Here is a 23,231-nt window from a genome sequence, read left to right as displayed (position 1 = left end):
AGAACCTTTTAGGTTGGAAAAGACCTTTGAGATCATCAAGTCCAACTGTTAACCCAGCACTGCCAAGTCCATTCTAAACCATGTCACTAAGCACCGCATCTATGTGTTTTTTAAACACCTCCAGGGATAGTGACTCTGCCACCTCCCCGGGAAGCCTGTTCCAATGCTTCACCGCCCTTTCCATGGAGAAATTTTCCCCAATACCCAATCTAAACCTCCCCTGGTGCAGTGTGAGGCTGTTTCCTTTTGTGGTCTCATTCTTATCTGGGAGAAGAGACCGACCCCCCACCTACAACCCCTGCCAGGCAGCTGTAGGGAGCAATAACGTCCCCCCGAGCTCCCTCCTCTCCAGGCCACCCCCCCCAGTTCCCCCAGCCGCCCCCCATCAGCCTGGTGCCGCAGCCCCTTCCCCAGCCCCCTGCCCGGCTCTGGACACGCTGCAGCCCCTCTGCGTCCCTCCTGCCGTGAGGGGCCCGACACTGACCCCAGGGTCCGAGGTGCAGCCTCACCAGTGCCCAGCGCAGGGGGACGGGCACTGCCCCGGCCCTGCTGGCCACGCTGTTCCGGGTACCAGCCAGGGTGCTGCCGGCCGCCTTGGCCACCTGGGCACACTGGGGGCTCACGCCCAGCCGGCTGCTGAGCAGCCCCCCCAGGCCCTTTCCCACCGGGCACCTTCCCAGCCCCCTGCCCCAGCCTGTGGCGCTGCCGGGGCTGGTGTGACCCACGGGCAGGGCCCGGCACTGAGCCCTGTTGAACCTCACTCAGTGGCCTCGGCTGCTCGGCCCGGCCTGCCCAGACCCCCTGCAGAGCCTCCTGCCTCTAGCAGATCAACACCCCCCAGCTGGGGGTCATCTGCAGACTGACTAAGGGGGCACTTGATCTCCTTGTTGAGATTGTTGATAAAGATATTAAACAGGGCTGGCCCCAGTACCGAGCACTGGGTATGATTTGAGATTCTCAAATGCAGTCTGCTGTAAGTAGCATTGACGAATACAGCTGGGGTGAAAGGCTGTTTGTACACTTAAGAGTGTAATATTTTGCATTCAGAGGTGGTGTTTCAGGTTTTTTTTTTCTTTTATCCTTAGGTGAAAAGTAGCAGCACAGAGGAATGATGGATGACCTTTGTTAAGTTACAATCTTTTGTCTTGCTGGGTTTAGTCACAAATTCACAGTTAGAAGTACAGAGGAGGTTGGGGTTTATTTTTATTTTTCTCTGAAAGGTCTATAACATGCATGATTTTCATTAATCAAAATGATTTATTATGTTTCCAGTTTCTTTAGTTGCTCTGTCATTGTTCCAACTACAATATTACAGGGCAATTCTTATTTCCCAGGGAACTGCGTTTAGAGCATAAAATATCACATATTTTTCCTCAGTGACTATTAAACAAAATCCCCACATACAGAGAAACCCATGTGACTTTAGCTTGGCTATTCTTGTATAAAAAAATAGTTATAAAATAAAAATAACTACAAAAAAAGTGCATTGTTTCTCCTCTGTTAGGTATAGTAAAGGTCTAGAAGTTCCTTAGACAAATAGGTTATCAGGCAGCTGGATGAGCAAATGATTAGAGAATGACGTATATCTGGGATGGCATGATATCTCCAGATAATAAGAGAAATTATTTTCAGGCTGTCTGGATTTTAGCTTAGAATATATTTAGTACCCATCCCACGGTTTTTTTGTGTTCCTATATTCCCTTCCTTCTTCATCAAGTTGTTAGAATTTAGACACTAGGTTTTACATTCAGGCTCAATATAAAATAAGTAAAACAATTAAATAGTCTTGTTCTTTTCATGCAATGACTTGTTTCTTACTAGGATTATACAGCAAACAGTTAATATCAGCATTTTTACATATGGTCTTGAGCCTTTTCAGGCTCATATACCAAAGTGTGTTTCTGTGGACTAAGACCATATAGGTGTACTTGATTTTTTTTTTGGCATATAACTTTTGTTAGAAGTAAATGTGCTTTGTTCAAAAACTGCTATGTGATTAACATTGCTGGAATCTACAAATAAAAACAAAAAAGCTGTATCCATGAAACCTAAACCAATTCAGCCTAATAATTCTTGATGTGATTTACAACTTTTCTATGTGAAGGGAAGCTGAGAGGTTGGCATTTTTAGCAAACGGGGAATGAACACTGGAATAGACCAAATAGAGCTGTTTTAACTCTACCTAAGAAGAAAATGTCTTTAGAAAGGATTTGCAAGCAGTGGAAGAGTAACTCTGCCTGCTAAGATGACAAGCCAGTATTGGGACTTGTTCAATTTAGGTATATGATAGGCTAACTAGGAAATCAAAGTCTGGGCTTTGAACACCTGCCAGTTTTTAATATTACTACTAGTCTTGCAAAATAAACTTCATCTTGTTAAAATTTGTTTTGCACGGCACAGCCTATGTTGGTTTTTTCCCTCCAGACTGAACTAAAACTTACTTGCTATTTTGATTTACAAATTTAAATAGAACAGGGAAGAATATTCAAGTTGCTGCTTTCGGAACTTGTTTCTTTCTAAGTATACTAAGTATACAAGCTTGTATACTAGTATTACATTTGTGTTGTGCCCAATGCATGATAAACTTGTGTAATTCACTGTATTACATTGAATACATTCTTTGAGTGGCTGTTTTGAAGATTTTGTTTTAAATTAGAAGTTTTATAAGCACATACCAGTTGAGTTGCATTGCCTTCTCATCTTACTCTGTTATGCAGTCATTTCCTCTTCTCTGTCCTCTGGAGGGAGGTGAGAGTACTTGTGTCTCCTCAGTGTACCTTCTTTGACTTAGGCTTTGGCTTGTGTCCGCATTAGCAATTAAGTTCAGAGCAGTAGTGCAATTTTGAAGGGAATACCCTGATTATTTCAATTTAGTTCGTGTTGGTTCAGTTCTTGAGGTAGTTTGCATGTATAAATTAGATTCCTTTCAAAGTAAAGAAAACCAGAAGCTCAGCTCCAAATGAGTTTTGAAGCCTGATGAGACCATTAGGTTCTGAATCTGCCCACAGCAGCTCTGCAGAGATGATAAGAGTAGTCGGAGTTCTCACTGGAGATGCTTCATTACCCTCTAGAGTGATCATATCCCTGTGTCTAGGCAGCAGTTGCTGGGGCAGCTCAGGGAAGACCCAGAGAAGAAGGAAGTTTGGCCCAGAACTCTGCCATTCCACAGTGTCAGAAGCTGACCGGGAGGACAAGGTGTGACAGCAGGCTCAGACCAGCATGAGCACTGCCAGGCCCTCAACTTTTCTCCCAGCACACTGAGGTGGTGTGTTTGCCCCTTAGGCCATGTTCACTTCTGCAGAAGTGGAACAGGCAAATCTACGGGATAATGCTATACTTTCTGAAGTTCACTTCGTATTTTAGCATGATGCTCCATCTTCTGGAGAAGAGGTGACATTTAACAGGCTTAGAATGTCTCAGCTTCTCTGTTTATCTAAAAATGGTAAGTCCTGTTGAACATGTTCTTAGAGGGTTTCTATAGAGAAATTTGTTTACCAGTCATGCACATTGTCTTGGCTCCTTTCCTGCTATAAGTGTTTTTTTGATCTTCATTAGCCAAACTATTTTTTTATTTGTTTGTTTGCTCAGTTTTTTAGAGAGGTCTTTAAAAATAGCAATGGGAGTTTTTTTCCTTTATATGATCCTTCTAGCCAAGTGGTTTAGTGATTGCAAGGTTTTAAAAAAGTGCCAGTAAGTTCTGAATTTTCATTAGTAAGAAAGCAGATGTTTTTTCAGTTTCCAGCCAGTTCAACCAGTCACAAAATGTGAAAGAGGAAGAATGATATTAAGAAAAAATAAGCATAATTAAAAATGTAGGTGTGGACTATCAATTAATGAGTCAGGGTTACCACCCTCTGTAGCTTCAGGGACCAAATCCCAGAGTTTTTGTAGTTAAAATTCCAGCTCTGACCTTCAAACCTAGGTCCTAAATTCAGGATTTAAAGTAATTTTTATGAAGTTAAGCTGGTCCTCGGAGGCTCCAGCACCAGCAGTTCATTCCAGAATTCTGACACGTTTATAGTGGTCTGCCCTTCTCTATAGGGAAAAATAGAAACAATAACAAGGTCAATTCTCAGTACATGAATTTGATGGAAAGAACATTTTAAATAAAGTTGAATGTGGTTCCTGAATGCTACTGTAGTTCACCTATGCTGGAAAAAAAACATCCTGAAGCAAGAAAATTAATTTTACAACAGTAGTCACAGGTAGTTCTCAACATTTTACAAATCAGTATTAAAAATATGTAGTACTCAAGGTCATATTCAATAATTTTTCATCCAGAAAAGCACTTGCAGGTTGCCTACAGAACAAACAGATTTAGGCAGAAGGAAAGAATTGGATACTTGCTCCCAGTCTTTGACAATTGTGGTGTCTGGCAGTGAATCTGAATGGCAACTGATAACAGCTAGTTATGGAAGGATCCTAAATGACTTAGGTAAAATAACTGAAGTTTCTGATGTAAATACATTTTATTTTAACTGAATCTTGCAAATGTGGCTGTCCTGTAATGTGTTAGCCTGGAGAAGAGAAGACTGAGAGGGGTTCTTATCAATGTTAGAAATATCTTAAGGGTGATTGTCAGGAGCATGGGACCAGGCTCTTTTACCCCAGTGACAGGACAAGGGGTGACAGGCACAAACTGAGAAACAAGAAGTTCCTTCTGAATACAAGGCAAAGCTGCTTTATTTTGGGTGTGACAGAGCCCTGGCACAGGCTGCCCAGAGAGGCTGTGGGGTCTCCTCTGGAAACATTTAAAACCTGCCTGGATGTGACTGTGCAACCTGATGTAGGAGAAACTGCTCTAGGAGGGGGTTGGACTGGATGTTCTCTAGAGGTCCTGTGCACTCCTGACCATTCTGTGTGACTAATGCTGGCTGTGGTACAGTCACCTTTGGATTAAGTTCTTTGCTTTTGTCAGAAAATAGCAATTTTTATCCTGCCCCCTCCTAGATTTTGGTTTTTGGTATAAGTTGTTTCAGATTCAGGAGATCGCTCGCCATACTGCTAACATTGGATAGTTGATTTAATTCTTAGTTTGTGGTGAGGTTACAATCCAAGGATCTAATTTAATTTTGCTTAATTTACTGAGGAAATAGATAAGCAAGATATTTCTGGGTCCATAGTACTTCAGAATGTTAATGCTTTTTTTTTAACAGAACAATACAGCTAGCCAGGAGTGCTTGTCTGCTGTGACTTCAGTTATATGGCTTTTTGTTCTTTGTGTTTGATATCAGAAACAGACTTGGTTTGCACCAGGGAAGAGCAGATGAACAGTTTGATGAACACATAGATCTGGAAAAATTGGCTTAAAATCACATGAACTTATTCATAAATAGGATATTAAATGTGTGTTCTTGATTTCTGCTTTTTAAATGCAGATCATGGTATTGTCTTGTTTTGTCTTGTATTGTGTATGCCTTAATACAGAGAGCTTCCATACTGCATCTTTTCATGTGGCAGAGCATATGTGCTGTGCTTAAAATTCATGTTAATTGATTACCAGCTGTAATGACAAGCAGGACATGAAGAATATAAGCCATATCTAATACATGCTATTCTGTATGTACACTTCCATTCTTAAATTGAGTTTAGCTCAAAAATGATCTGAAACCATGTTTAGCTCGGCTAATAACTGGACGTAAGTTCTGACCTGCTGTTGGGAAAAATCTGCAGGATAATTGAGATTCCACTAATAGCTCCATCAGGTGGTGCAATTGCTGCATGGGCTGGTTACAAGATTTTTGTTCAAAGGCTGGGAGCAGGGAGTAAATGCAGTCATTTTACTGAGAAACTGCTCAAAAGAAATGCCACCCTGCAACAAATAAAATAAATTTAATCTCTTCTATCGGGAGTGCTAGTTCTGAAACAATATTTGCAGCAAAAGGTGATCTTAACAGTGAAGAATGAACTAGCAGAATTGCCCGAAGATTGGAAGTACTAGTAAGTACTCTCTGTGTCAGGACTGAAGACAGCATTCAGCATCCTGGAAGAAATACAATAACTCAGATGCACCTTTGCATCTTACTTTTCCCAATTCTTGTGCTGAAATTAAAAGGATTGAGGTATTTTCTTGTGTGGGAGGAAAGGGATAAAATGATAAAGGAATAGTTTTGTACAGAAGTTATAATTTTTGTAGCTTTTATTTTAAAAGGACACTCAAAAGGATATATAAAATAGCCTAGTATCATGAGAGACTTTTTTCAAAATTATCCTTAAGAGTTTCTCAGAGGTACATTATGCTAAAGTTTGTCATTGTCCAAAAGACTTAAAACGCCACAGAACTAAGTAAATTATTCCTAAGAGCTAGGAAAGAACTTGCTTCCCAACAGCATAGGGCAATAAAGAACCAGTGGAAAATAAAAACCTTTCATGCAGAAAATCTGAGAACCCTTCTTCCCCTCAAGTCCACATCTCTAAGAGAGGGTATGACACACACTTCTGCTTTTAACTGTTATGAAGTGAAGAGTTTGGTATAGTAGTAGAGAGGTCGATCAGCCATTGATTCTGAGCACTACCACATGAACTGCACAAGTGTGGATGAGACTGAAATGAGACTGACCGCTTCCACTTATGGCTTGTATTTTTTAGCACTTCAGTATATAGTGTTGGTAGGAAGAGTCTATATGGCTGCCAGCATCTATATGTCAGAGCAAAAGTAGATGCTTGATTATGACTAATAATTGTGAATTTACCCAAACTGTAAAAATAGACTTTCCAGATAAAGAGCTAACAGATATATGAATATGAAGATTTATTTGGGAATATAGTCTTGTTCTAAAATTAGAAGACTTTGAAAGTATTACTAAAAAGGAAATATCCAGCAGTTCTTAACTGTAACAAATTACACTAACTGCAAAAGTCCAGTTCAGTTTAATGTGAATCTTTGATAAGAAAACGTTGTTGTTTTTTCCTCCCTACCTCTTGTGGAGAGGAAGTTGGAAAAATAAAGTAAACTTTAAATGATAAGTAGAGAAGTAGAACTTGAATTGTAGCCCAGTACAGATCTTTACATAATGGTTTTGCTTGTTGTGGCTTAACTCCAGTCAGCAGCAAAGCCCCACACAGCCATTTGCTTACTCCCTCCTGTTGAGGTAGGGGAGAGAATTGGAAGAGTAAAAGTGAAAAAACATGTGGGTTGAGGTAAAGGCAGTTTAATAGGCAGAGCAAAAGCTGTGCATGCAAGCAAAGCAAAGCAAGGAATTCATTCACCACTTCCCATCCGCTGGCAGGTGTTCAGCCAGCTCCAGGAAATCGGGGCTCCATCGCATGTGACAGTTACTTGGAGACAAGTGCCATCACTCCAAATGTCCCCCCTTTCCCTTCTCCTTCCCCCAGCTTTATATGCTGGGCACGACATCGTATGGTATGGGATATCCCTTTGGTCAGCTGGGGTCAGCTGTCCTGGCTGTGTCCCCTCCCAGCTTCTTGTGCCCCCCCACAGCCTCCTCGCTGGCAGGGCCTGAGAAGCTGAAAAGTCCTTGAGTTAGTATCAACACTACTTAGCAACAACTAAAACCATCAGTGTGTTATCAACATTATTCTTGTACTAAATCCAAACCCCAGCATTGTACCAGCTACTATGAAGAAAATTAACTCTGTTCCAGCCAAAACCAGGACAGTTTTTAACAAGCAGTAAGTGTCATACAGTCAGCTGAGAGATGGGAAATGAAAGGGACCTGAGTTAAGAGGTGGTGGCAGTGCTGACAATTTAACTGTTACCTATCAACTCCTAACTTTTTTGTCTAAATTCTTAATACAGGTCTGGAATAGTGCAAAGAGATCTAGGGGAGAGCTAATTGAAAAAACTATATTGATTACCCAGATTAGAAAGTGAAAATACTTACTTTTAATAATTAAATGGCCTACATAGGTTTGTAGTGTATGGATATTTATTTCAAAACTTTTGAAAACTTATTGCATCAGAAAGGTCATGGTCATATTAAGTCACCTTTCTTGAATGTGCTAAGTGGCATAAGTTTGCTTAATACTTTTATTTTTGTGTTTCTTGATTACCTTCCATAATTTCATGACATGTTTTAGCAGCACTTCCAGGCCAAATGACTTATGGTTTCCTAGAAAGCCCCATTTATTGTCTTTCATAAAAACACAACACTAAACTTTCCTCCACTTTCCTTCTGGAAATAATCTGGAGCTTCCCCAGCTTTTTCAAGAACAATTTAAAAGTGAATATAAATAATTCATGGAGCTCTCCAGCATATTCTTCAGTTGTTCGGTGGTACATGTTATCTGGTTTGGCACATTAAAGTCTTTAATGACTTGATATTTGTTATCCTTCTTGTCATGAATATTAAGTGTGCCATTACCATGCTAAAATATGAACTTCTTACAGGAAATGTACTTCAGGCAGTAACAGTTCTCTTGTGAAAACTTGGATATACTCTCTAACTGTTGTATTAATATGCTTATTTTTCCCCATGCTAGCTGCAGATAGCAGTCAGAACTAACTAAAACATCAGCAGTTATTACAGTAAAATTACACTGTACTTTTAAATGCAGAGTGACTCTGGATTCCACTGCTATTCCAAAAAAAAAAAGAAAAAAAAGAGACCGTTCATTAATTAAGCATAGTATTTGACAATTACCTTTATCTTAGGGGAAAAAATCCCCATATTTCCTTCATCCAGGGACTCCCAAATTTGAAAAAGTTACAGCTCAAGTATATGTACTTGAGGAAGGAAACAAGTTAGGCAAAATTTCATACAAATTATAACTGTTCAGCCTATTTTATATTAAATGCACATAGGATGGCACAAACAAAATTCGTGTAATCCCTAAAGCCCAGTATTTTCTTGTGAAGTGAGTAACATCTTCGTGACATCTAAAATCAGATTAATAGGCCACATTTTCCTGAACAAAAGGCATTATACTGGGTTCCTGCATTACAAGATACTGCAAACATATTTTCATTGTCTTGTACTTATGAGAGACAAATAAAAATACCTTTTCTGACCTATTCCGGCAAATACGCATGTTTGCTTTCAATGTCAGGAATCAAAACTTTATGGAAGGTGGACTTTGGAACTGCATTTTTGCACAGCCAGAATTAACTGCACCTTAAAATCAGTGCTGTCTGGATCACAAACTTGAGATCTCAGTATAAAAATAACTGAGAGTTCATTGTGCTGTTTTTGTTGGCCATGTGTCCTTTCTTGAAATGCAGTAATGAACTGCTCTGTGCTAAGACTGAATGATTACGGAGGATACTAATGAAAAATGGTACAGATACCTCATGATGCTATTATGTCAATTTGAAAAAAAAAAAACTTTTATTCTTTCTGTACAATTTTGTCTTCTTCATGTTCTATTTGGGCACTCCTAGCCTATAATATGAAAAGTTATTTTCCTCATCTGTGTAAGTGCACTTATCTCACTTTTCTTACATCTTCCCAAATGGAAGCCCTGGGAGCTGTTGTTACACCAGTAGTGGATGCTGGCATACTCCAAGGTATATACTTGTCTCTACAGATCTGTCATTCTTCTAGGGACCAGCTTCCAAGCTTTTCCATATGTTTTGTTCATTTGTCTTGTCTTCTTGCAACATCTGTTAGTGTTGTGATAGAAGCAAATGAGAGAGAGTATGTTTGCCTTCATTTTGCAATTAAGCTGTGATAAAGACACATGCTACTCAGGTGCATAAATTTCAAAGTAACTATACCTTTTCCATCTAGTCCTCGTATAATCATTAAAAATCTTTTAAATTATGAAGTTTGGGGTTTTTTTCCCACCTTCAATTGGAGGCTAGGTATGCTATCTTCATGCAGTAGAAGTAAGAAAAAACCACTGGGATGTGGCAGCTTTATTAAGGCAAGGACTTGACACTGTTCGTCAAACCCACCTGCCCAGTGACTTGCTTGAACATGTTGGTTTATGAGAATGTTGGCAGACTAGGGTGAAGGCACTAGCTTTCAAGGTCCTAGCGAGTCTTCAAGTTGTTTTGGCTTACATGGTCATGGTGGGAATTTGAATCTCATGGTCTGTCTTAGGTTTTTATAGCTGACTTCCTTGGGGAAGCCTAGGACTATACTCCAGGCTGAAGAACTTCTTCTGACCTTTTCATGATTTTCTCAAGTTTTCCTATCTTTGATTTACTGCTGTAGTTGTTTCCTCTGTGTTTTCTAGTCTTTCAGTCATTGACTTGCTTCCTCTGGCAGTGATATCTGACAGCCATTTAAAACTTGGAGCTTCTGGCTTGGGAAATAGCAGTGGATGACTTCTTTAAGATAAAAGCCTGAACTGAAAGGCTTGTGTCTCATCTAGAAAGCACAGTTGCTCTCTAGAATAAACAGATCCTAAAGAAGATCCATGTGGTTTGAAGGATTGAAGACATTTTGGAAACTAGGTCTTTGGTCAGTTGCAATGGAGACATAACCACACTGAGATTACTGTAAAAAAAAAAACAAACCACAAACCTACCATGTGTCTTCACATGAGAGGCAGCATAGGAAAGACTGAAAACCAGGTCCCAATTTTACTGAAATGTCATAGCATTGATAATGTAGCTTAAAAACTTGTAGTGTTAGTTCATTACATATCATCTGCTGATAAATAAAAGCTACTTGATTGCAGGGATGTAGTGACTTGCCACTGAACAGTTAGCTTATTATAACATCTCTAAAATATTTAAATTAACTTGATCATGAATTATTGAAAGTATATAATAGTGAAATAGATATCTCAATAATATTTTCAACGTTCTTTTCTTCCCTCATTTAATCATGTCACCTTTATACTGTGACTGTTCTCCACAGAGCAGTGGAATAATTCACGTTTGTAATTTTCTTGTAGATCTCAAAGGGTAAAGTATTCCGTTATCACAACAGCTGATCTAAAATCTCAATGTCTCTGACAAAAGGATATTCCCCCTCTATTCACCACCTCTTCCAGGTATGCAGTTCCTTGCTCTTCTCCAGCACTGTGCTGTCAGACCCTTCGCTGAGCCAATTCAGCTAAATGAGCCACACAGTCAAGAAGTGAAATATTTTTCCTGGGGTAGGGAGTTGTATCAATACAGCAGAGTCTTGGGACCAGAAACAAGAGGAGCTGGGACCATTTGCTTTTGGTTCTGATGAGGTTAGTTTAATCATCAGTCTCCAGAGTCCTTATATGATCTGCTGTTGCAAAGAATATCTGGATGGCTTGCTTTTGTTGACTAATTACAGTTTTCCTAATTTCTAAAAAAGTCTTAATCAAGATTGGTGTGGTGTTACTTGGAGTGAGAATCCAAAAGTATGGAGGCTGGCAACTTCAAAGGCAGTGAGCAAAACTAGTTTTATCTTCAAAGTAGGCATTTAATTGTTTTTGCTTATTCCTGAAATCAATATGAGCCAAGAGCTGCTGCCTTGGCCAGCTGTGGGATGTTACATTGCTGATCAGCTACTGGGCAGCATCTTCTTTGTAAGGAATGGTGGCTTGCAGTTCCTCTGTATTGTGAAGCTTGGAATTCAGGGGGAACAGGAAGTGAGAAACAGCAGCCCCCTCAAAAAGATGGAAGCCCCAGCTTCTGGCACTGATACGTGGATATTGTCCTCTAATTCTGTCCTTTCCCCCCAGGTTTTAGCAGCCATGTTTTGGTTGTGGTTTGGTTTTTTTTCTTGTTTTTTGTTTGTTTGTTTTGTTGGTTTTTTGGTCCATATCTTCCTGTGTTTGTTAATCATTTTTCAGTATTGTCCTTCCTGGTCTTTTTTCCTATTAATAGAGTTTTCTTTTATTACTCTCCCTTTTTTACTTATCATTCTTGTTTCCAGAGCTTTGGTTGTAGAAGAACATTATGTGTAAGTTGTCATGTTACTAAAAATACAGTTTGCCTCTCATGCTTAATGGCTGTAGCTTTTGGAGAGTGTGCAGTGGTTTCCAGAGGTTCAAGTGAAACTTAGCAGTTACTCTGTTAGCTGCAAATTATAAAGTTTAACAGATTCTTTATTGCTGCATCTTAGTAGTTTAATAGATGAAATGTATTTGCAGACATTGAAGATTTTGGGTGTGCTAGACAGGTTGACTTCCTTTATGATGACAGTTAAAATAAAAAGGGTTAATAAAATTCCATTAGTATGGATTTGTCCCAGCCCTCCTTTCCATGAATATACGAGACAGCACAGAGTAATTTAGTTCTTTATATGAATAATGCAGTTGTCTCAAGCAAAGATTTATGAATCCCTCTGTAATATACAACATATAAGATTAGCATGGCACTCTTCTGTCAAAATATTTCAGCCTGTGCTAAATTTGGGTTTAATGGCTGTGGGCAAAGAGGGCAGAGTGCTCCTTCCTTTATCAATACCTCAGGTTGTGTGGCAGCTCCTGTGTCGTGTAAGACAGCACTGTGCAGTTCGTCGTTCATCTTTGGGCTGTATTTGCACTTGTTTGCTGTGTCTTTCACCAGGTTTGAGTATTAATCTGTGTCAGGGGAAATTAAAGGTGATTGCCTTCTCATCCTACTTTCAGATCCTTAGTTACATACACTTATGCCTAGAACTTATTGTTCTAGGCAAAAAAATGCTTTTCTCTGTAGAATGGTTACAGAGCTATGGGATGTGTCATAATGTTCTTAAGGCTTCAGGTGATTTTTTTTCCCCCTCTGTTTCTAGTCAAATTATCTCATAGCATCATGACAGTGGATTAATGCTTGCCTACTATTGCTGTACCTTAGGTGTTTATGATCTACACTGCAGTAGCACTGTAACAAGAAAATCCTTCTGTACTTATTGTACTAATAACATTTGTTCTTTTAATTCAGAATCTGTCTCTGGACTTTAATAAAGTATTATAAGGGATAAGATTTCCTGAAGTATAATTGGGTCTGTATCTTGCTTGAACAGCGTCCTGCCTGCAGGCAGTGAAGTTGTGAACCAGGATTGTGGCAGGTGCTCAAAAAATTCAGTCAACAGAAATAAATATAAGGATTCATTTTTGAGATAAGGAAACATCGTGTACACTGACTACTGGAATCTCCACTACTTAGGACATTCATTAACAGTGATATTTAAATTCTAGTACAATTCAGAGTTGAAAATAAAAACCCCATAACAAACTAGATTAAATTAATTTGAACTTTCTTTATATAACTTTTTTCTACCCTCCTGTGGCTTCCCCCTCTTCCTTACTTTGTTTTGATCAAGTCTTGGATAGTAAGGTTTCCAGAAAAAGAATCATTGCAGAACACTTGTAGTTTGTAAACAGAGTAGGTAGGGTAAGGGTTCTCTACTGTCTCTGATCAGGAATTCTGAACTGCAGGGTTCCCACTGTAGACCATCCAACCATGTTTTGTTCTGTGGATTGCAGTGTCTGGGGAGGTTCAGGATGCCTTTGGATTTTGCAGAATCCCAAGATACTCTAGAAATCTCTGATCAAAAGGTAATATAGCAATTTTAGAACTGCAGCTGGGCAAGGAGTGTGGTAAGGAGGGTATCTTTGTGCTGCATTTCACTGCTTCATATGGTGACAAGGGAATTAAGGAAATCATTAGGGTTTTGTATGTTTTCAGTCCTTTCTCTCCCTTTCATTTCACAGCTAAGAATGTATTAACTAGTAGATGTGATTGAATTGGTCTGAAGTGAGGTTTTAATGATGTGAGTAGAGGATGAGTAGAGCAGGAGTTCAGTTGTTACTGACTATTCAATGACTTTATGCTGAAAAGAGAACTTAAAATAGAGTCAATTATTTAGCATCATATATAGGTATTTTTAAAATTTTTATTGTTTTTTTTGGTAGGGGCAAATTCAGTGAAAATTATTTTTCTTTATAATCATTTTCTTAACGCTATTTAAACCAGAGTCCTGAATACTAGGATACCTGCTATGGCCATCCAGTTCTTCTATCTGAATTTTTAAATCTCGGTGATTTTGGGGTAGGGAGTGTCTTGACTCTGCCAGCAGCTTCTAAGAACTATATCCTTCTTGCATTTGGCAGTGGTTACTGTTTTAGTTAAATCTGTATAGTTTTCTTTCCTGTTTTTCTCTGATATGGTCTTGTGAGATTTTAAAAAGAGACCTTGTTTTTCTGCAGAAATTGAAAGACTACATTGTACACAAGATGCCCCTCATGCATAAGATGCACTGAAGCTTCAACTTTGGGCATGCTAGGGGTACATAGGAAACAAATATCAGGTAAATTGAAGGTTCATGTCTGTAGTAGTGAAACTACTGGAATTGTGCCTTCATCCTACTTTAATCCAAACCAATAAAAAACGTATTTTTTGTGTGTGAAAGTTGTACTTTAAAACACCTTAATTTCAGAAGCGGTTTTTAAAATGCAGCAAAACTGAAGTCTTCACAGGATTACGCTCGTAAGTGGGTCCCAACCTTTTGGTAGCCAGAACTTACGGACCCAGTGTTCTATGGGTGACTAGGTCTTGCTCTGAAAAGGGAATACTCTTAAGAGGGAGAAAGACCACAACAGAAGTCTACCACAGTTGTGCATGCATAAAGGAAGGCATATATCAGCAAATATAGTTTTCAGTATTACTGTTCAAAATTTTCCAAACATAATTGCCTTTCCTAAGTTGGTCTCCTTACATACATGGATATCTTATTTTGTTAATGGTTCTATTATTGAAATATATACAGAAGCACTATGTAGTGCCCATGTATGCTGCTTTCAAGCCATGTCTGCATTGCTGCGGAGCTAATGAAAATGCTGATCTTACTGTGTATGTGTTATACTGTCCTACTGCCCATACTCTGCACATCTTCATGTATCTTAACCTCTGGCAATCATTTTGAAGCTACTTTCTATGTGCAGTGTTATTTGACCTGAAGCGGTATTTAAGTAGCTGAGTAACTGGATAAACAGAAACTGTGAGATGCTTGAACAGAATTTACTTGTAGAGAAAATGGATGTGCCTGTGCAAACAGAAGCCCAGTAACTTTATCAGTGTGAAACCCCCCCCCCCCCAAACCTAAAAAAACACACCAACCTGAAAACTATTTTGACTAATCTCTATGTTATTCAGGTAGTGTTTGTTATTGATACTTACACAGTATAAGGTAAATACAAAAATGTTGCTCATCATTCTTGTATTTTTGGTAGTATAAATGCTCATGTCAGCACAAACTCATATATATATACTGATTGCTTAACTATTATATCTCAAACAGTAGGAATGCTTACTCAAAGACAGAAGACGAAACAATTTTGCTAGGTATTTCCACAAAAGCCCCATGTATTGTTTCAATGATAGTGTTTCTAATCATCATCCACTTTTCAGATATCATTAAGTCCCTGGTTTTCTGATAACTTTTTGGGTGAATAAGAAAATCAAGAAATATGTAAGTGTATCTCCAAAGCGAGTACTTTATAGACATGTATAGGCCAGGGAATATATACTTTATAGACATATATAGGCTAGGGAAGTAAATTAACTTTGTTTTTTTATAAAGTGTCTTCACTTCTGGACTGCACAGCTGGGATCAGATTTCTTTTTTTCATTTAGAGATAACTAAGTGTTAAGTCAGTTTAATTTTCGTGGTAATAAGCAGTTTAGTACTTGTTCTTAAGTAATAAAACCACAACTTTTTATATGTAATCTCAACCACTTTTCGATACCTAATTCATATGCAGAAAAACCTTTAAATTAAAACATTATCAGCAATACAACTGTTAACAAAGTTATCTCTTTTTTTATTGATGACTACTTATTTTGAAATTTATGAGCAGGCTTTAATATAGGACCTGGCACTCAGGATTTCCCTTTTTGAAATTGTTCTTTCTGGTGTACTCTCCCTCTGCATGAATAGTTGCACTGCAGCTTGTGGGCTGAAGAAACACTTCATATGCAGAGGCAAAGCCAGGAGTTTATTGTTATCCTAATTAAAGTCTTAACAGTCTAATCAAAGAGTTATTATTAGTATAGTAATAATTATTTCAGGGGAAGAAAGAGTACTGTTGTAGAAAAGCTCTCAGTCATAATACAGTGAAAATTTTTATTCACATTCACTCTGGTATCTACCCCTCTTTTTCCTCTGGTATTCTATCCACCCATGTCCTACCCTTCTGTGCCCTAAAGTCAACAGTCGCAGCTTTCTTCAGCAGGGAATGGGGAGGGGGTTAGAGCCTGGCAAATTTTCACAAGGAAGGCCCTGATGTTGACGTTTTTTCTTCTGGAGCCCACTTGGGGCTATTGCTTCCTAGTGCATGCTTACAACTTACTGTTTATTCGGGTGTCTAGAATTCCACCTTACAGCTGAATTTCCCAAATGTAAAATAATACTGTATACCTATGTATATTGGATGCATATTCTTTGTTCTCTATTATATCTGGGTTTATCCAGTTTCCAAATTTGCATACATTTAATAACCATTAATCAACTATTCACAAGTCGCACATAGCTGAGATCCCTCTTACTTTCCTGTTCTTGTACTTTCAAGCCCTTTGTCATCCTGTGCCTGAACTACTCTACACTACAGTTTTATTCTAGTCATAAATGGTTTATTCTACACAGAATAACTACTTGTTATTGTGCTACATTAATCGCAGAAATATCTCACAATTACTGTAACAGTAAATCTTACAACATACGATTGCACAAGGCTAAGCTGAAATTAAGACAAGGTGAGCAATAGCCACCTCCTGTTTTATCTCCATTCAGAGCAAGACAGGTTCAAAGTCTGACAGTTCCTGAGGTTTGCAAGGATGAGTTAATGCAAAGCCTGTGACCCATAACTAGCAATGGCAATAGTGTGTTGTTTTTGCTACAGGCCTACAGAATCTTTCTGAATGTTGTTTTGAGATAAGACCAGCCTACAGCTTGGTACAGAGGTGCTCCCATAGCAAGTAAGAGATGTAGGCTTCATCTTCCCAGCTGCTGTTTTCTGGCTGACTGCTCTGGTGGAGTGTTTTTCTCTACCTGACTGGGGGTGGTTGAAGAGAAAGCACCTAGATTTAAAGAAAGGTTGATTTCAGTTTTGGTGCATATGTCAATAACAGGGAAAAAAACCCAGAACTGAGACTCAGTATGGAGTGTGCAAGGATAGTTACGTTCTCTAACGTGAAATACAGGAGACAATAAAAGAACCTTTTCCTTTACAGGTAAGACACAGTCCATAAATAATTTTTACATGATCTTGTTCATGCTTTTGGTTTTCTTGACATCTCTGTTCTGATCTCTCTGCTCACTTAATCTGGGTGTGCTATGAGCTTTTTGAAAAACAATTGTGATTGTTCAGTGTCTTTCATTTCTTTAGAGCCTGTTTGGAGATGCACTAAAAGGGATCTCAGTTTTGGGAAAAATCCTGAATATTTTATTTTTCACATCTCATTACAAAAATACTAACCACTTTTGAAGATCTTGACTGTGCTTTTGATACAAAGTTGATTATATGCTTTCTTAATATGCTGTAAGAGGCAAACAATGCTTTAATGTTTATGATGAAATGCAGATACTGTCTGAAAAACTAGTAGTGAGGCAGTCTCCCAGAAATGTTCAATACTACAGCTTGGTGTTTGTAATCAGCTATTATTATAAAAGATAAACTTCTTTATAGGATTTAAAGCTGTGATTAGTAAATGTGCTGTTGAGGATTGGGTCACTTGAGTGAAGTATATATTAAAATTCCAGTTGTGCTTATGGGCCAGTGAGAAACTGGCTGCCTGCCAACCTCCTTGACTCATCTTAATGCCTCAGAATTAACATAAAGCAGTTCATTTATAGATTAACTTGCTGCTCAGATTTAAAGTGATGGGAGGTTAGGCTAAAGTTTTGTGGTGTGAATAGAGAATTGTCATGTATCAGGAATCACAAGTTCATGTTTCCATAGTTCTAGAGGAACCAGTGGCTCCTTGGACTTGAGTGTACTTCATATGGGGTTGGTCGCTATGATATACTTCAGAGCATGGGAGCAATAGGGATTATTTGATTTATCAATGAAATCTTCCATCTATCTTCTTTTCTGAGAAGAGCGGTTCAAAGCATTCAGACATCAATCTCCAGTGTCTTTTTTTACACTTGTAAATTGTTGAAGGCATTGAGGGTTCAGCTTTTGGCTGTTTCCCATGCCCCACCCCACCCCCCGGGCTCTGTCCTTTGCCTGAGTTCTGATTTTGCTATAAAGATGTAAATGTTATTGGCAGTTGTTGTGGAGTGAACCATTTTAATAGAAGTGCTTTTGAGATTAAATAAGCATTGAGAATTTACTGTTGCACAACCTGTGATGTTTTGTTGAGGATTCGGTATACCAGATTCCTGAAGTTGCTGTAGCATGTCATGTGGACGCCACTGAGGCTTTCTAACTCTGGCTGCACTATGCAGCATCAGCTGTTGGACGCTTACTTTGAAGCATCTGGGTTTTTTAGGCATTCTTCCACTTTTTTTAAAAGACACAAAGTGCCAGGGAAATTTACCCTATCCAAGTAAAGGAAATCTAATCTCCAAAGTCTGTGCAGTGCACCTTTTTTCCCGCATAAGAGAGCTGCTTTTATGTTATTTACACAAGACCCTAAACAGTTCCTTGAAACTGTGCGTTTGTGGGCACAGGGACAAGAGGAAGAGGTTTGTGAAAAGTGTCAATTTTGACCCTTTAGTAAAAACAACTGAATTTCAGAGCAATTCATTAAATATTTTTCTTAATGCATCCTAAATTATGTCCTTTTCATACTAATATAGAGCATCTGATTAACTCTGGTATACAGGGTTCCATTCCTTTTACGTCTTGTATAAATCTCATGAATGCTTTAGATAAGGCAGTCATTTCTGACATGCTTCTTCAAGGTCTTGTTACAACATTTGGAAGAATGCCGATTTATAATTAATACTTAAATGTTGAAAATAGCTAAGCTGTAACTTGCAACAGAATGAAGCATGTGGAAAAAATAATGCACAGTAGAATGAGACAAATGACTAAACTTAGATCAGCCCTCAAATTTGAGAGCCTAGCCACAAATATGAATATTACTTAATTCCTTTGACTTTGCATGGGTATATAATCAGGGTCTCTTGACTATCAGAGTTCTTAACTGGTTGTGAGTTCAAACTTTGTTAAGTCTTGAATATACAGTGGTAGATATCTTCACTGTTCCCCATATTGGAATAGGTGAAGGTCAAAACTCAAACCCAAACCACATCTAACCCCCACCCCAGGCCAAAAAAAAACCCCAAACCAATCACAAATCTAATAATGAGCCAAGTAAGGTATGGGCTGGAAAATACATACAATCTGATCTAGTGAAAATACAATTTGTGTTTCCTAGAAAGGGTGTATAGAAATGTAAAGGAGTCATGTTTCAAGCGTTACTTCTTCAAGTGAAATTTATGTTGAATTAGAAGAAGCTCTGATCTGAGGTGTTGAGTTCTACTGCCTCAAATTGTACGTAACAAAAAAATAAAAACTCTGCTAAGTACAGTTCCTACCATAATTTTTTCTGGATGGGTATGGGGCTGAGATGTGTGCTCAGGTGTGCCTTGCTTTATTGGTTAGTGCAGAACAGCTTGACTGTGGAAGCTGTATAAAATTCATTAACCTTTTTCATTGAGCTTTCTTTATTGGTACCTCACTATATAGGTAACTGTAGCCAAGTGAGAGGGAGAATTACTTAGGGACTAAAATCCTTGGGCAATGCAAATTAATTCACTTCGCTTTATTACTTGTCCTGCAAATAAAATAGAGAAACTGCCCATTAGTCAGTGGCAGTTTACTACGTGTCCCTAGCATCTCAAGGAAGCAATGTAAATTCAGCTGGAGTGTGGTCTGTGATATGAATCATGCACAACTCTAAAGCTTATCACCATCATTCAATGAGGGTCACTATCCATCTTTTATTTTAAAACATTATTTCAGCTATGACCATAAGGACAGGATATTGAATATAGGTTGGAAATTACCTTTCAAATGAATTATAGAAAAGCTAAAGAAATAATTAAAAATGAGCTTATACAGAGCTGGAAAATAAACACTTGAAAATGCTTTATCTACCTTGTAGTGATGAATAAGTGTTAATTAAAATGGTTTACTATAGCTGATTCATAACTGTTTTAGTGGTAAATAAATGTTTCTACAGTGCTATGGAACCAGTACCTGATCAGGAACGTTTAAAGCACTCACAGTTATCTGAACTGACTTCTAACCTTGACATTCATGGCTAGAGTTCTGAAAATCTGAGCATTTAAATTTTCAATATAATAATTAATGTGGAGAGACAAGATGATTTTTTTTTTGTAAGAGTAATTTTTTTCATTTCTTACAAGAAACTGTTGAAAGTAAAATATTTTGGTCTTTTTTCAAACAATTAAACAGAAAAATCAAGCTTGTGTTTTACAATATAGGGTATTACCATTGATCTCAGATCCAGATTTGGCCAGGATTCCTAGCTTGTTGAAGAGCATTAGTCTGTGAATCTGAGTTTATTTATCTAATGTCATTGTTGGTGGTGTGAATGAATGTGTGCTGGCTATTTTTAAACTTAGTTAGTCTTTAAAGGGTTTAGTTGCATGTAATTTAATTTTGCATGAAATTGGGCTGGCAGCTCAAGTGATGACAGCAATATGTGACAGATTTATCTGAGGGCTGCTTCTGATGCAAAATGCTAGAGTTGGGAAGCAAACATGGAAATTGTAGTCTGCAGTGTGTTTAATATATACACTTATATTTGTGTATTAATGTTATAGATGTGTGCTAGAAAATAGGTTTCTACCTGGGAAAATCCTTAAAATACATAGAATGAATAGACACAGTGCATAGAACAGTAGGAGAACAAAGCAGGCAAGAGTGGGATTATAGGGATATTCATGTGAGTCATTCTTCATGACTATTCTGGTTGTGAAGAATGTGGATTTTGATTATTCTCCATGCCCAGGTCCTCCTTTTCTCATTTCTTTTTGAATGACAGTTATAGCAAGACAAGAAGCTTTTCTTGTTTTGCATAAGTTGGTTTCCAACCTTGTTACTTAATTTTTCTTGTTCTGCATAGAGATAAATCAACTTCTTCCAAAGCTTTTAAACTGGGAGCCAGTCTCTTCTTCAGCATTACATAAATGGAGACTTTGAGTCAGGGGTTTTGTATTCCAGGCCAGTACCAGTAAACCGTTTTCTTTTCTGGGCCAGTTTCTAGTTCTGACTGGAAATTTGTGGTGTTTTGTTGTTTTCTTGGTTTTTAATTGGTTCTGGTTCTCCCTATGGAAACATTTATTTTCTAGAAGAGCAGCCTGTTGAGAAATTTTGGATATGTTCTCTCTGTTATGAAGTAAGAGGGGTAGGTAGATACTGAGAATACCTAGGAGAGGAAAACAAACTGGAAGGGGAATGGAATTTTGATTAGCTCATAATGAAAACAAATAGAGGAAAGTGGTGGTAGGGAGTTTGAAAGAAATGCATCTAAGGTAAACATATCAAAAAGTCAATGTTCAAGTGGGAGAGAAACTATCTGAAGAAGCTGCACTCATGGGTTATAAAGTTACAAATCTTGAGAGGAAGGAGTTATTTCATCCAGATCTGCAAAAAAGGTGCAAGTGGTTGGAATAAAAGAAATAAAAAAAAAACATAGAAAGGGTTCTTGGCAGATAGTGCTGGCTCTTTTTCTGCATTGTGAAAGAATATTGCCTCTTGGCTTTTGCTTTTGGACAATGCAACTGTGGGACCTGCATAGCTGAAACAGCCTCTTTAATCGCATCTGTGTTCAGTGGCAGAAATCTCTTCCTCTCCTCCAGTTGCCTGTGCTCAGAGATTTCAGGTGCTCTTTTACTTAATGTTCATACATTTCACAAAGACATGAGTGACTTGGTTGGAACTGAATAAATGATGAAATCCTAATGACTCCTGAGAGAGCAGGTTGCATTACCAGCTTGCTTGTGTCCACAACAGAAGGCCACAGTTGCCGTTGGCAGGTCCACCAGAAATTATCCATCTTCTTACCCTAGAGGATGGCTCCTATGGGTTTTTATTGGGAAGGAATGAATGTATTGGCCAGAGTAACTCCAAATTTTTTCCAGCATGACATTTTCTAACTTTAACAGATTCAAAAAAAGCAAAACAAGAAGCATTTAGTACAATAAACATGCATACTTGAAGGGTAAGTAGCAGTTTAGTAGTAATTTCAGTGCAATTACCAGAAGGCAAATCTGTAAAATAAAAATAAAATAAACAAAATGAACAAAACTCAACATGAATTTCCTCAGAGTATGTTTAATTTGGGAGATGGTGAGTGGTTTTCAGTCAAGTGAATGGATGACACCTCCTGTTTGCCAGTTGTGCTGAGGTTGCAGTGGCAGAGTATGTGTTGTCTTGGCAAGGGAAAAATTTTATTATTTAATTGTGGTTTATCCCTTTTTATCCTTATCCATAATGAACAAGATGAAAGTAGAAGAGAATAGAGGCATTTCTACTGCATTGCCAAGAAGCAGGTGTCTCTACTTGGTTATTTATAGACCACAGGAATGCATATCGTGGAAATGGGCTGTGAATGGCCAGTTACCCATCTGTTTTATCTGCTGGGTATCGTAACTGATTGTGTGGAAACTGACTCTTTTTAGCTGATGAAATTTGGGATTCTGAACAAACCATTATATGGCTGACTTTTTGTTTCTGCTATCCTGTTAAACCTGGAAATTTGTCATATATCATTTAGGTTTTGAAAGCACAAAAAGGCTCTTGTTGAAAACAAAAAAAGGCTCTAACCTTTTCTCATTCCTGCTGAGCAGAGACATTTCTTCTGTCTGGCCTTGAATGCAACATTCTAGATTGTAGGTATTTAGTATGATTATTTTACGAGCTGATTTCACCCATTTCTTCATTATTTCTTCATTATTATTATTCATTATTATTTCTTCATTACCTGGTGTTTTCTGTTTGCTTGTTGCCCCTTTCAGTTTCAGACACCTAGCTGAAAGAAATGTGAATACCCACTTCCCAATACTTCCCCCTCTTCCCTGCATTAATCTAAGCTTGTGTCCCAGAATTGTGGCTGTCACTGAGAATATGTAAGCTCTGAATTCTAGCTTAGAAATATCCTGTTTCTTAAGATCTAGGTCAGAAGCCAATTCAACGTAATAATTTATAATAACGAAACTAGGGCAAAACAAAAATAAATAAATAAATGCAGCTTTTCAAGTGCAGAGAAAGGGGAATAATCCATTGCAAACAAAATAGCCAGCACCTCATCAACTGAGAGACTATATTACTGCTTTTTGCCAAATGAAGCTGCACTGACCCACTCAAGCGGTTTTCTTTAACCATTGTTAGTTCCTTGCTGCTTCGTCTTTCCCTTTCAATTTGTGCAGAATAGCGAC

The sequence above is a fragment of the Falco cherrug genome, chromosome 4, assembly GCF_023634085.1.
Source record: "Falco cherrug isolate bFalChe1 chromosome 4, bFalChe1.pri, whole genome shotgun sequence".
Classification (NCBI taxonomy): Eukaryota; Metazoa; Chordata; class Aves; order Falconiformes; family Falconidae; genus Falco; species Falco cherrug.
Note: the sequence above shows the minus strand (reverse complement) of the source record.